We start from the raw sequence: 16,273 nt of genomic DNA, 5'->3' as shown, positions 1-16,273 counted from the left end.
TAGGAGTACCACCTCTGGTAGTAATTAAAGGACCCACAGCATCAGAGAAGATAATACTGAACAAACAAGGATGACAATAAGCTCCCCTGCCTGCATATACACACTCTCCAAAAAGTATTGGTCCCTCTCCTCATCGATACACTGTGTCACAATGGACGAATATTTCCGATCACTAAATGTGATTCCTGCATTATGTTGGTAGGTCTGCCTTCCTAGTATCTGTGAGGTAACCAGTTATTATATCTGTTCCATCTTCAGTAGAATAAAATAATGATATTAATGTAGCGAAACGCCAGTCAAATAGTGAATGTTTTTTGCTGTAAATCCATGACCAACACTAGTACAGTACCTGAGACTCATTGGGAACACAGCTTGCACCGACAGACATCGTCTCGTAGTGTGCATCAGATAATGTTCTGTTGCCAGCACGAATCATGAGATGATACATTATATTCATAATTGTTACCTCATCAATTGAAGTAGGAATAATAACGAAATGCAGTAAATCATAATGTCATTGTAACTGGATAAGGCATCATAATACACCTGTAATTACTATATTTGCAAATGAATGTAATATCGGATCATAGTGTTTCATATTTCGTTCGAAGCGATTCCATTGTAACCTCGGTTCATGAAAACATAGCAACGTTATATTCCTATCTGGCTGAAATAGTGTCTAAGATGTATAAATCAGCAGAGTTACTCATGACGTTATACGTTTTGCATAAGGTATCACAATTCATCTTATTTCGTTACATTATGTATAGAATAGGTGATATACTGTAGATATCACGTGACAGAAGAAAGAACGAAAGGTGCAACTCACAATCGGTAATACCAAGACTGCTGTGCTCGTCTTACTGTGTTCATTCCCAAATACATCAGCCAGGAGGACCGGTACTTTTTGGGGAGAGTGTACATATTTCCTTCACCTACCAACCCTCATGTTATGTAATGTATGTGTGTGTTTCCTCCCCTCCCTCCATCCACCTCACCGTTCACTACTTTCACTTGAAAATCATTTTCCTCTTGAAAAATTCCTAATACTTTCTTCACTCTCGCTATAAAAATGTTAAACATCATTTTATCATTTGTCACATACATTTTCAACATTCCCTACATTACCTCTGTACCTGCTCAACCATATGTTTTGTCAATACATAAAAGCGTTACACATTATTCACATTTCCCAGGACCATTTTACTCCGGTACACCACAACAAACGCTTAACACACGGATCCTCGTTCAGAGTTCATATCATTTGTGTTCTTTAATGAGTTTAATATAATCTACTTTTTGTACAGTTTTCTTTACCTCTACCAAACAATTTTTCTGGTAAACTCGAACTTATTGCTCTAAATCTTTTGCATTCATTCTTACTGACTTTCATTTTACCTGAGTGTGTGTGTGTGTGTGTGTGTGTGTGTAAGATAGAACTACGAGATACAGTAAAGAAGAGGAACTAATGATACATAATACAAATATCTTCTAAACACAACATCCTGTTTTGTTAAATATTTTACGCGGTGGATCAGAACTAACCATTAAACATTTACTGTGATATAAACTTTTCACATTCTCTCTTCCTGGCTGAAATGTTAACCTAACTTTTTGTCAACTTTCATATTACAAGCAGGGCTTTAAGTCAAATCTAATTAATCATATCATATACTTATTATACTATTTAACTAAGCAATGCCATCAAACAGTTATCTCTTAAAGCATTAATGAAACTCGTATGCAGAAATATAAATTACCATTATAATAAAAGTACCTCAAGTCTCTCTTTCAAGTTTAAATCATAAAATTGTTTACATCACATTCAACATTTTACTTTCACGCTGATAACTTGTGTCTACTAAAACTGGATTCTGCCGAGGCTGACCCAGAGATAAACTTCAGTCTGTGACTTTGAGTTTAGTTGAACAAATACGGAAACTGGGAAATCCTGGCCCGCCTGCCCGCCCGCCTCTTGTGTCAAAATGTAACCTAGAATTCCTGACACAGGTTACACTCGGACCTTGATGAAGCCCAGGAGTTATATCATTCCTCACTTTAAGTTTAATTCCTGCTTTTAGAGGATTAAACTGTTATTCATTTGTCTACTAAAACTCATTATTACCTAGGTAAGGACATAAGCTCGAGTGTGTGAGACTTTTTTAGGACGTAAATATCCAAGGAAAGGTATATATTCACGCCACATAAGGCTAACATATGAAAGAAAACGCCTATAAAAAAAGACGATCACTTTAAAGGAAAAACCGTACAAGCAGGTAAATCAGTGAGGGCGAGAGAGGCGGCCGGCACCAGCGCCAACAATAGGATGTCGACAGTGATGTATGGTGGGGATTGTTGCCTGATAACGTGAAGCAGCGCGGGACATCTCAGTTATTCCGTGTACCTCTCCTCCACCATGTATATAACGACTTTGTCTAAGGGTTATCTCTCCTCCTACACTATCATACCATGTATAAAATCTTGATATAAAATACAATCTTTTGTGATGGTAAGGATGAAATATTATCCCGCTGGTAATTGTCTTACCTCCGAGAAATAAAAACTGATATATAATAAAATTCTAAAGAAAGGTCACATAAACCATATTACACTTGACTTCCTCCCCGAAATGATATCATAGAGACGTACAGTGAAGAGTCTTGCCTTGCCTATATTACAAATTGCCTCAGATCTAGGACCGGGGAACATAAGAACATAAGAATGGAGGAAACTGCAGCGGGCCTATTGGCCCATACTGGGCAGTCCCGTTTACACCCAACCCCTATTGCTCATATAAGCATCCAACCTATGTTTGAAGCAATTCAGCGTATTCGAGTTAATGATGATATTTGGTAACTTGTTCCATTCATCCACTACTCTGTTTCCAAACCAGTGTTTACCTATTTCACGCCTAAATCTAAATTTGTCTAATTTGAAACCATTGTTACGAGTTCGCTCCTGGTTGGATAATTTGAGTACCTTTGTGATGTCCCCTTTGTTTAGCCCTGCCTTCCACTTATACACCTCTATCAGGTCGCCCCTCGCTCTACGTCTCTCGAGGGAGTGCAAATTAAGATGCTTTAACCTGTCTCTATACTCAAGGTTCCTAATGCCCGGGATTAGTCTTGTCATTCTCCTCTGAATTCTTTCCAAGGATTCTATATCCATTCTGTAATGCGGTGACCAGAACTGAACTGCAATCCAGGTGTGTCCACAAGAGCAAGATACAGTTTTAGGATGAGGTAACTAACACTCCTTTGTATGAACAAGTACTTTATTACCTTGTTACGAGCAAAAACACATTGTTTACTTAGCTTAAGGTTCCTACTTATCATTACTCCTAAATCTCTCTCGCAGTCGGATTTCTCTATGGCATCGTTGTTCATCTGGTATCTGGTTTCCCTGTTTACATCTCCTATACTGAGTACTTTACATTTGTCGACGTTGAATTTCATCTGCCATTTTTCAGACCATTCGAAAAATTTGTTTACTACCCACCATCCTGTAGGACTCACTAGACTGTGTTAATATCCCTACTTGTTTCATTTGTCATCTCAGTATTGCGTAAACACAAATACAATCTCTACAACCCCTCACACAGATGCAAGTAAATAAATACAAATATAGAGGAGGCATTTTACAACTACTCTACAACAATATGTACAATTTCGGATAAAATGTTAACCCACCCACCCACACCCACACACCCACGAGCTATTCACCCTCCCTTTAAATATGCGGGTGATAGTGCCATTGTCAGTGTCAACAACAAACCTACTCCAAACTTTAGCAAGGATGGTCAGTAAAAGTCCCTGTTGAACTTGTGCCCCGAGATCAGTGTAGTCATTACTTTACCCCACTCAGAAATGTCCAAGTTAAGGTTCTTCTTCCTGTTAAAGAGACCAATAGATTCAGCCTTCTCAACCTCGTTAATTATTACTATTATTCCTATATATTGCCTTCAAACTGAACCACAGATTTTCAATAAGACATTTCAATTGTTCATAGTCTCAAAAATCATAAAAAGCCTTAAGACATATTTATTAAATCGCAAAAGTACTCCAAAATAATGGAGTCTTAAAACGGGGTCCAACCTGAGGTCCCACAGAAGGGTCTTACAAATATTTACTTGGAATACAACAAAAGTGGACTCCTCCTCTTCCTCCTCCTATTTTATTTCATTTCCTCCTGCGTGAAGAAATTTGCGGAAAAGTTTTTAAAAAATGTCATATTTGAGCAGACAATTTGTGCGAAGTCCCTCTGATTTTCCCCTGTAAATTTTGTATTTGTGAAGCGTCATAAAGGTTAACTATGTTATTGATTTGACTCGTCTTTATTGTTATTATTATTATTATTATTACAGTCTCGGTAACAACCAATGGGATTCCTCTCCTCTGTAGGTTATTACAACAATCTCACCTCAATGGTCCCATAGTTCATAAACATGGCCTGACGATACCCGACCTGTATGACCTTATACAATGATGGTAGAAGGCGGTGCTAGGGCCGGTCCCTTGTGTTTGTTGAGTAAAATAATAATTATTTTTTTAATGATAATAGAGATCTTGTGTAAGTAACATGTACAATACAATAATCTCATTCATGTACAAAATATTAGTAAAATGGTTTATGTATAACAATGATTTATACATAAATTACCACCAACGTTATCGATAAAATTTGTAAATATCATTGAAAACGTAAACATATCAAGATTATAAATAATATAAATAATAACGGACGCACGGACGGACTACCCCATCACGTAGACTCATGCATTAAATACTGTTACTACCTGTCCTTATATACTGTACAGCCAAGATCCACCGGCGGCAATATTCAATTAAGGACGTACTGTATATTTTATTAATGCACCCTGGCAGCAAAAGATTCTTCTGTACAGCGACGTATTGTATCAACAGACCCCTCCCCCACCCCCACCCACTCACCCGGGCTGCCAGAGAAGGAACTTACTCAACAAAAAAGGAAAAATGTCACTTTGAAGACCTTTATCAGAAGTGACTCGGGTAATGGATGGCCAGAGGGGACACGTGGACCTTCTGCCTCCTCTGGATTTACGTAAAAAATCCATAGAAGTAAAGTCAGGTTAGGTTAGGTTAGGTTAGGTTAGGTTAGGTTAGGTTATGGAATTCCGTCAAAAATCAGCACGGGGGAGAAATATACTTGGTGGAAATCGAGCAGTAACAGAGTCGTACAGAAGCTAGTGATAGTACACAGTCTCTTCGGCTTTATCCATACTTCTATACCCACCACCACCACCATTATCCCTCTCCCTCCTACTTCTCACCCTCTATTCTTCACTCCCCTACTCTTCACCACACTACTTTTCACCCCCTCACCTCCTCACCCCACTACTCTTCACCTCACTACTCTTCACTCCCCACTCTCCTCACCCCACCCCCACCACCCCCACCCTCACCCCACTCCCCACCCCCACTCCCCACGCCCCCCACCTCACCCACCACCCACTCACCCCACACCTCACCCCACCCACTACTCCTCACCCCCACTCCCTCACTCCCCCACTCCTCATCCCCCACGCCTCAACTCCCCACCTCACCCCTACACCTCACCACCTCACCCCCACACCCCCACCCCCACTCCCACCCCCACACCCCATCCCCACCCCAACCCCCCACTCTTCAACCCCCACGCCCCACCCCACTCCCCCAACCCCCACCCCCAACCCACCCCCCACCCCCACCTTCACCCCAGCCCCACAACCCCCACCCCCCAACCCCCACCACCCCCACTGTCACCCCCACTCCCCCCACCCCACCTCAACCCCACACCCCACACCCCCACTCCTCACCCCCACTTCACCCCCACCTGGGCCACCCCACCCTCACCCCACCACCCCACACCTCACACCTACTCCTCACCCCCCACCCTCACCCCAAGACCACCCCCCATTCCTCACTCCCCCACACCTCACCCCCCTACCTCACTCCCTACACCTCATCCCCCCACCTCACCCTCTACTCTTCACCCCCCTACTCCTCACTCTACACCTCACCCCCCTACTCCTCACCCCCTACTCCTCACTCCCCTACTCGGAACAGGTGACAGGAATATAGGCAGCAGAACAGTGGCCCTTTAGTCCAGTGACAGGTGGACTAAAACGCATTTCTCGTCAGGATGAACCATTAGCCCAGAGATCCATTCTTAACTCAAGGTCCCAAACTCCACCAAAATCTCCTCTTCGTAATAGTGTGATAGAGACTGACAGAAGTTATATTCGTTAACTTTAAACAAAGAAACGTGAAAAACAAAACTGTTGTACAAGTCGTTACATCTTTAAAGGTTGTGTCAATGTTGTAAAAAAAAATTAAATAAAAGATCGGGATTTTTTTTTTGAGATCAACGAAGAAAAAGTTTAGAATATATAAATAAAATTTGCATCAGATACAAGTCCTTTAAAAAGATGTCATAGAATAAATAATTTATCTGCATATACCAAAATCACAAGTCTTTCAGAAATTCATAGTTGAAAAGATCTTAATTGATACTGTTATTCCACGTCCTCCGTACAGGTAACTCAGACCAGGTGAGGAGGAGGAGGAGGAGGAGGAGGAGGAGGAGGAGGAGAGGAGGAGGAGGAGGAGAGGAGGAGGAGGAGGAAGAGGAGAGGAGGAGGAGGAGGAGGAGGAAGAGGAGGAGGAGAGGGAAGTGGGGTTGGGGGAGTGAGGAAGGTTTAACGTCCAGCCAAGATAGTTGTGACGGCAGTAGAGAGAAGAGTGTCCTACTTTTAATACCTGGAAGATCTCAGTTCGCTCCCCAGTCGCTCTCTATAGATACCACCACCACCATCGATTTTCGTTACAGATGTAGTACCACCAACCCTCCTGAAGGGGTGAGAAGTAGGGGTGAGGAGAAGGGGGTGAGGAGGGGAAGGAGGAGGGGGTGGAGGAGGGGGTGGGAGGAGAGGGGGATGAGGAGTAGAAGGAGGATAGGGGTGAGGGGAGTAGGGGTGGGAGATAAAGGAGGAGGGAGGGGGGGTGGAGGAGTAGGGGGTGGAGGAGGGGGGTGAGGATAGGGTGAGATAAAGAGGGAGTAAGGGTGAGGAAGGAGGAGTAGGGGGGTGAGGAGTAGGGAAGAGTATGGGGAGGAGTAGGGGTGAGAGTAGGGGAGGAGAAGGGTGAGGAGTAAGGGGTGAGGAGTAGGGTGAGGAGTAGAAGGAAGAATAGGCGAAGTGAAGAGTAGAGGGTGAGGAGTAAGGGATGAAGAGTAGGGGATGAAGAGTAGGGGAGTGAAGAGTAAGGGATAGAGTAGGGGGTTGGGAGTAGGGGGGGGGCTACCTATTCTTACAAGCAATGAACAGAACTGTGTTGATGTGCGAGATGGTGACGATGAATATAGAAGCTGGAATGTCGAAAGATACACTATAAAAGTTTATGTATTTAGTACTAATGAATATTTTTCTATTTACAGTAATACGTTTATACCCGGAGGTGGTCAAGTGGCAGGTAAGAGTGTATGATTGTCTTCAGGTATTGTGTGTTAAAGAGCCTGGACAGAAAGAGGGTTGAACACCATACAACTTCACGAATTTATTCATTGTATTTCTGTACACAGGTAAACGAATTAAAAGAGTTTAACTCCTTGTGTACATGTCACCTCTGTGCTGAATAAAACCGTCTGCCCTTAGCCAAATAAAACATTAAAAGTGGCGTCCCGTAGTAAAGGGGTTAAGACCTGCAGGTAGATTAATTAACTTAATGAGGGAGGTGAATTAATGGGACAATTAAATAGATCCTCCTTCGCAAGACTGGCTGTGATATATGCAACAATCTTGTGTAGTTACTTCATTTTGTGATAAACATGAACACCTGTAGGCAAACATCGTCTTTCTCTCTTATACACTACCAGCACAGAGCTGCCTCATAAAGGACACATATCATTTATTATCATCTTATCTCTTCGACAGACTCAGGAAATTCTCGTGTTTACGAAAAATAATGGACATCTATAATTAATACACAAATCATACTTACAAATGCAATTTATAATCGTAGACTTAAGATAACTTTAATCAACCTCTACAAATTTAATCCTGGCGTTTTCAGTTTTCATGTAATACCCGGAACACTCAGTAAACCCGACACGGCCTGCCTTCCAGCTAATCCTAAGGCAAAGCAGATAAATTGTGCTCGTTGGGTGGTTCACGATTTCTCGCATCGTCAACTTGTGCAGGTGGCGGATTTTTCACGAGAGTTTTATACCATTTTTCGAGTGGATAAATTGTATAGAGGTGTGTGTATCGCGGGCCTGTGATCCATTGTGTCGTGACGTACTCTACCTGACATTTTATTTTCATTTTTGTTTCTTTATCCATCCATTGATATAACAAATAAACTAGTATTCCAGTTAAGGATATGTTTTATACAAGACATACAAATTATGTCTCAGTTATCTTTCTTTTTATGAAATTGGGTAATAATGGTCTTATATAATACAGTATTTTAACCCTTTATGGTAATATTTATGTGTTTACACTATGACTTATTTACCAGATATTAACGAGGAATGTGAAGTTGGTAATATTAAGAGATTTATTCACCTCCACACGCTAAGACATAAGTGGTCTCTACATTGTAAAACTCTATAGAGAAAAATAAAATATAGTTGCCCTCAAGATTTGTATACGCGTATGACTAAACAAGGACAGGACAGTGTTATAAATTAGCCCTAGAAGCACAACACAATGCAACTTCTCTTGGTACAACACACACCATACACCACAATCACACACCATACACCACCACCACAGAACACCACCGCCACACAATACACGTCGCCGTCAGTGATGGAAGGTACGGGTGCTGGGCTAAACACACCCCTGAACATAAACAAGTACATCCTCCCTCCCCCTGACTGAACCTTTTATTACGGTGAGACAGACTGGCCGACCCACTACAGCAAACGGTCCATACACCACTTTATGTTGGGCTCCCACATATCTATTTTTATGTATTTAGCCACGCAAGTGTGTGTGTGTGTGTGTGTGTGTGTGTGTGTGTGTGTATGTGTGTGTTTTATAACGATTTTGCTGTACACTCATATATCTTTACCATCTCAGGTATACGAAATTATAAGAATATTTCCATTAAGAAACACAGATTCACGAATATATTTCAGATGATAAAATTATGAGAAAAAAAAGTATCAAATTATAAAGTACACGTACAAACACACACACACACACACACACACACACACACACACACACACACACACACACACACACACACACACACACACACACACACACACACACACACCATCTTAGCAATGCCGGGAAATACCGCCCCATGGTCCACGTACATCACGCCTCTGTCCCGTCACACTCTCGCCATATACGTCGGCTGTATATGGCGTGTGTACAAGTGAGAACGGCCGGAATGGTGGTAAAGGAGGGAGGAGGAGGGCTAGTATGGGCAGCGGAAGGAGAAGTGAAAGGAGAGGAGAGAAAAAACGAAAAAAAGATTGAGTAGGAAATTCTCAATAATTCTCAATGTAAACTGCACACAAAAATGCTAAAGAATGTGAAGAAGATCTAGGATGAACAGAATAAAAAAAAGAGGAGGAATTGAGAGAAATTGATGAGAGCTGCATGTGTCAAGGAGACTGAGCGGGAGGAATGATGACACTGAAAGAAAATAACTAGGAAAGGTAAAGAAAGGAAGAGAACTGTGAGCAAAATTTTCAGTTTCATCTGGACTCATTTTTTTTACCCTCTTCGGGTGACCTCTGACCTCCAGAACCCAATAAACGCCACGTGCAATATCTGTTGCATAAACATAAGTCAATATCCAATTATTCAATCTTCAGATATGAACTTTCAGGTACCCGTGATCTCTAACCTTTATAGGCAAGGTTTGATCTCCAAAACTAATTAGGCCTAGAACGTCATGTGTGATATAATGCACAGTCGCCTGCATTTATACCTAGTACGGTGACTGGCACGTTTTGTGAGATGTGGACACTGCATGTTCGTTTACATCGTATTTAAACTCCCGGAACAGCCCTAAGTAGTCAGACTAATGATGCTAGATAAACATTCCTGGACAGAGTTGCCACATCTCTCAAAATGCTCCAGCCACTGTACCAGGTATAAGTGCAGGCGACTGTACATTTGGTCAACATCTACCCATTCAGTCACCTCGAGATAGTAAACACGAGACCAGAAGGGTGAACGATTGACTGAACGGATACATTAACTAACAGAAGAAACAGTTAGACATCTCCTTTCCTTATCCCAGAGAGAGAGAGGGGGAGGATAGAAGGTAAAACACAGATCCACTAGTTAAAAATCTCTGTTAGCACGACCAGAATTTTACAATCTCGTATTTTGTACAAATATATCCATGTATGAGCGAAATAAAACCCTCATGAACACCCTCAGACTAAGACCAACAACTCTCGACACGTTCAAGGAAAAAATACCAGCTTACACACACACACACACTGAAGACTGTAATGTGTAAAGGAACGGATCATTTGCAGTTCAGGAGTTCCACTACATTCACTGAGACAGACAGACAGACACAAAAAGAAAGGACGAATGGAGTAAAGAGCAGAATATGTCAAGAGTGGTTGAAGACATGGGAAATGAGAAAACGAAGAGGGAAACGGAAAAAAAACAGAGAGAGAAAGAACGGAGGAGAGGAGGCGAATAGAGAGGAAAGGAGTGGGTGATGAATTAAGTACGTGTGTGTGTGGTGGTGTAGAGTATATGAGTACAGTATTTATGTGTTAGGGGTATACAGGTTTGTGATTACGAGGGAAGGTGTACGAGTGTTCGTGTCTGTAGGTGTGCAGGTTAACAAAATGGAACGGTGAATTACGTGTCAGAATCCATTTATTTTTACGATTTATTTTAACGGGAGTGTAGGTGTCATGTTATAGGTGTGAGGATGTGTAGGTGTGTGTGTGTGGATGTGAGGGTGTGTATGTGTGTGGATGTGAGGGTGTGTATGTGTGTGGATGTGAGGGTGTGTATGTGTGAAATGTTTATCAAAAAGTATGTATTGATGCACAGACGTGTATGTAAGAGCACGGACAAATTAATAATAATAATAATAATAATAATAATAATAATAATAATAATAATAATAATAATAATAATAATAATAATAATAATAATAATAATAATAATAATAAGGAACAGACGACCCTCCTCACAGATCCCAGAGACACACAACACAAACTGCCAGTCGACTGATTCTCCCCCACAGCCCTGGAATGTGAGTGGGTGGTGGTGGTCGTGTCGTGTTTGTGATGGCGGGCGAGGACACCCGACCCAACCAGCTTCACTTCAAACCATTATCCTTCTTGTTGAACCTCGACCAGCAGACGAGGGCGTGCACCAAACCTGGGTATTCCGTATAATTTAGGGAAGGCAACAGGCTATTTTAGACGGTGGACGAGGAAGCAACGACCACGTTTGGGAGAGAGAGTGTGAATATGGTGTAGTTCATGGAATCCCTTTAACGTGATACCTCCAGCACTGCACGACGCTCCCACAGATTTCACCACTCTGCTTATACGTTCCTCTTTGATGCTGCAGTGTAGCCAATGTGCTCACCTCTGGCCGCTCATATTGGGATAACCCAAGGGCGGATCCAGAGGGGTCTTGGGGGTCCGGATCCCCCTATTCATCAGAAAATTCCAATACTTTTCTTTAATACAGTATTGTACTCAGGTGTTTTTGTATGGTAAAAAGTAATTACTATTGACTTCAGAACATCTCCTAATATAAAGTGCACAAGGCTTCAAATTGCCCATGATACTGCTGGGCGGGCTCACTGTGCTCACCATGTTCCCCCACCCACAACGTCTTGGACCCCTCCCCCCCCCCTTTGATATTCCTGGATCCGCCCCTGTAACCTTTTGCTATGTGTCTACTTATTTTTCTCGGGTTTAATGTCATCTAATGGAGAATTCTTGGCTGTACTCACAGAAAATTGCAAGACAAATTACTAACATGGGTTAAGCCAGAGTATATTTTATTTACTTCTTATGTTAACACGATCAAACGGAGACGTAACCCACGATACTATATACAAATTTATGTTGGCCTACATTAATGGAGATAAGTCTACTAACCCCTGGTGTACGGGGTCCCCTCTGAGCTGAATAAAATCATCTGACGCGAGTAATTTAAAAATATTAAAAGCAGCGTCCCAATATACTAAAGCGATTGGTGGAGATAGTCTAATAAACAACGCTCTTTACGACACATGGAGTAGGTCAACCAGCAAACTGTTTCATTGGTACGTATGTGAGTGTGGGTGGACTACCAGCCAATTTCTTATATCACCCATTACCTACCTAGCAACCATAAGTTACACCTAATAAGTAAACTTAATACCTTATGATCCACGACTTCTTGACCTGACTTGTCGCCTGCCCTGAAGTGAGTACATCCCGATTCTCGTAATAAAGTATGGTTTCAAGTGCCTTAAAAACTCACATGGCCGCGTTACCACCAGACCCGCTCTGACACAAGTGCCTGACTCAAAAATCAAGTCAGGATATAAAAGTAAACAATTGTTTACATTGATTTACCTGTGTATATTACAGGTTCTCAGAGCATGACGGAAATTGTTTCCACCAGAAAAGGAGAGTTCCTTCAGTCTGGAACTATGAGTACAACACACTGTATACTATGAGTACAATACACTGTATACTATGAGTACAACACACTGTATACTATGAGTACAACACACTGTATACTATGAGTACACCACACTATATACTATGAGTACAACACACTGTATACTATGAGTACACCACACTATATACTATGAGTACACCACACTGTATACTATGAGTACAATACACTGTATACTACGAATACAACACACTGTATACTATGAGTACAATACACTGTATACTATGAGTACAACACACTGTATACTATGAGTACAACACACTGTATACTATGAGTACAACACACTGTATACTATGAGTACAACACACTGTATACTATGAGTACAACACACTGTATACTACGAGTACAACACACTGTATACTACTACTGAGTACAACACACTGTATACTACGAGTACAACACACTGTATACTATGAGCACAACACACTGTATACTATGAGTACAACACACTGCATACTATGAGTACAACACACTGTATACTATGAGTACAACACACTGTATACTATGAGTACAACACACTGTATACTATGAGTACACCACACTGTATACTATGAGTACAACACACTGTACACTATGAGTACAACACACTGTATACTATGAGTACACCACACTGTATACTATGAGTACAACACACTGTATACTATGAGTACAACACACTGTATACTATGAGTACAACACACTGTATACTATGAGTACAACACACTGTATACTATGAGTACAACACACTGTATACTACGAGTACAACACACTGTATACTATGAGTACACCACACTGTATACTATGAGTACAACACACTGTATACTATGAGTACAACACACTGTATACTATGAGTACAACACACTGTATACTATGAGTACAACACACTGTATACTACGAGTACAACACACTGTATACTATGAGTACAACACACTGTATACTATGAGTACAACACACTGTATACTATGAGTACAACACACTGTATACTATGAGACTGTATACTATGAGTACAACACACTGTATACTATGAGTACAACACACTGTATACTATGAGTACAACACACTGTATACTATGAGTACAACACACTGCATACTATGAGTACAACACACTGTATACTATGAGTACACCACACTGTATACTATGAGTACAACACACTGTATACTATGAGTACAACACACTGTATACTATGAGTATAACACACTGTATACTATGAGTATAATACTATATACTAAACCTTTCAGTACACAAGGAGGCAGTATGACCAGCACTGCTTCGCCCGCCTTCATTTCTCTTACTCTAAAGTTGGGGATTAAAAGGTGGGTGGGGGGGGGGCTAGGGGTTCCCTGAATCCACACAGCACCCACACCCCGTAAGTCAGGTATGAACACCTGCAAAAACCTGGCCCGCCCTAATCAGTGCAGGTTTGTGTCTCAAGTCCACACTGGACACCGCGAGTGATGTTTACAACCAACGAAAAACTAATAAAAAATAACACATTTACCAAAGTAAACAGTGGCTGGGACGTACCCAAGTGAGGTGAAGTGTGTTACGTTCTCTCGATGAACTGTAAATTCAAACTTACCTGGAGAAAAAAAAATTGTCTGTCCCTCGAACTTGCACCCACATATTTTTTTTAACATTCAGCTTAAAAGAATGCAACCACCGTAGAGAAATATCTCCTTGTTAATACCAAATCACACTAGTAGAGCGGTATTTACCTTGTACTGTTGGCAGAGGAAGCCTTGGCGCCATACGTGGTCCCTGCTCTCTGAAATAACAAAATCACAATAGATTCTCAGAGTTGGTTTCACTGCCTTTAAACATACACAGCATTACTAATCTTTAATATGTCATGATGAGCAGCGAAGACAATAAGACTGACGTTTCCATCACTTAAACTATGTCATTAGAGCAGTTCTTCGACACAACACAGTATAAAAGTTTAGGTGTAGAATAAGAGCCACACTACTAGCAATTTGTTGAGGGGAGCTTTACAAATAAGTTCGTTTGTCTACATTGCAAATCCGGTTGGAGAGCTGGAGGAAAAAGCGAATTTAAATGAATATAAAGAACAATATGGGCCAGACACAATGGGCAAACAATTTCTAACAACACAATACGTACACCTACCAAACCTAACCTAACCAAACTAAACCTATCGTGATTTAACCTGATCTAACCTAACCAAACCTACTTTGTTTAGTTGTAGTTAATTGGGTTTATTTGCTGCTAGAAATTATCTCGTCCCGCGCCCTCCACTACCATAGTTAATAGAAGAGAATGATCGAGGTGAACACGACAGAAAATTTCCAATCACTTTCGTAAATTCATGGTCGATTTGTCCTCAATTACCCACCGGAGTATACGCCTTAAAATAAACATACCCGTAAATATCCTTTTGAAGTAATGAAGCAGTGACCTTCCATGCCTTTACTGGAGATGGTATATTAACAGTACCGGTACATTACACACACACACGGTAACATCAGCGTCCCTTAGGTCCCCATCCGCTCCTCAGGTGATGGGAACAAGTCCAAGATGATTATATGACGTGACACTTTGATAATAATTCTCGATTTTGGTGTAATTTATTCAACATTTCTAATAAACTATTTCCATCTGCACCAAATTTTCAACATTACGTTCCTATGCAACTTATTCGTTATGGTAACTTCATTCCTCGAACTACAAAAACTTTTTATATAAAGTTAAATTATTAGTATAGAACATCTTAACTTTTGAATGTTGAAACAAGTCTAAAGTTAATGTGCACTTAGTTGTAGCCTGCACGTTGATACTAACACCCCAGTTATTTTGACATCGGAATGAATTATCAGCACAGTATTTAACCTAGAGTACAGTAATAAAAGACCAACGACTACAATCACCACTGCAGCCATTTCAAACCAAAATTACAAATTAAATTGCCTTCACTGCACCGCAAATTATTAAAATCTCTGAACTTACTGCGCGGCACTTTCATTTGTGGTAAATCATGATTTTTTCTTCCTTAAGGACTAAACTTCTCACATTACTCTTTATCACCGTGTACCATTACAATATTGGGTACAGGTTACATAATGGTTACTACTTTATTTCCTAAAATGTTTTTTATTTAATTTTCGCTGACTTTTTTGAATATATAGACCACTGAATATATATGCACTTCGAAAAAAATATATACAGTACAATTTACATTTCAGAAGGTCTTGGCAATGCGTTGTACCCTGTGTTAGGTTGGGTTGGTGATCCTGGTGAGGACTGTGGCGCCAAGAATCAAGGACCCCCTCACCCCTTCCTCACCCTCTCACCCCTCCCTCACCCTCTCACCCCTCCCTCATACCCATCATCCTCTCACATATTGGCTTGATCCCTGTCTGAGTTCCCTAAACAATCCAACGTTACGTTATATCTTGACTCAGTATGTTATCAGATCACACCATACCCAATGATGTACAGATTGTTACTTTAAGCTTGGTTTGTTAGTGTGGGCTTTTTTTCTAACTGAGTACTAGTCCCTCTGCTTCTGTAACTGCCGTAAACAAACAAGCCTCCCCCCCCCCCAACTGATCTACGTTCTATGCTTTAAAACTAATTTA

Source organism: Homarus americanus, unplaced genomic scaffold, assembly GCF_018991925.1.
Source record: "Homarus americanus isolate GMGI-L3 unplaced genomic scaffold, GMGI_Hamer_2.0 scaffold6392, whole genome shotgun sequence".
Classification (NCBI taxonomy): domain Eukaryota; kingdom Metazoa; phylum Arthropoda; class Malacostraca; order Decapoda; family Nephropidae; genus Homarus; species Homarus americanus.
This window is presented reverse-complemented; position numbering follows the sequence as displayed.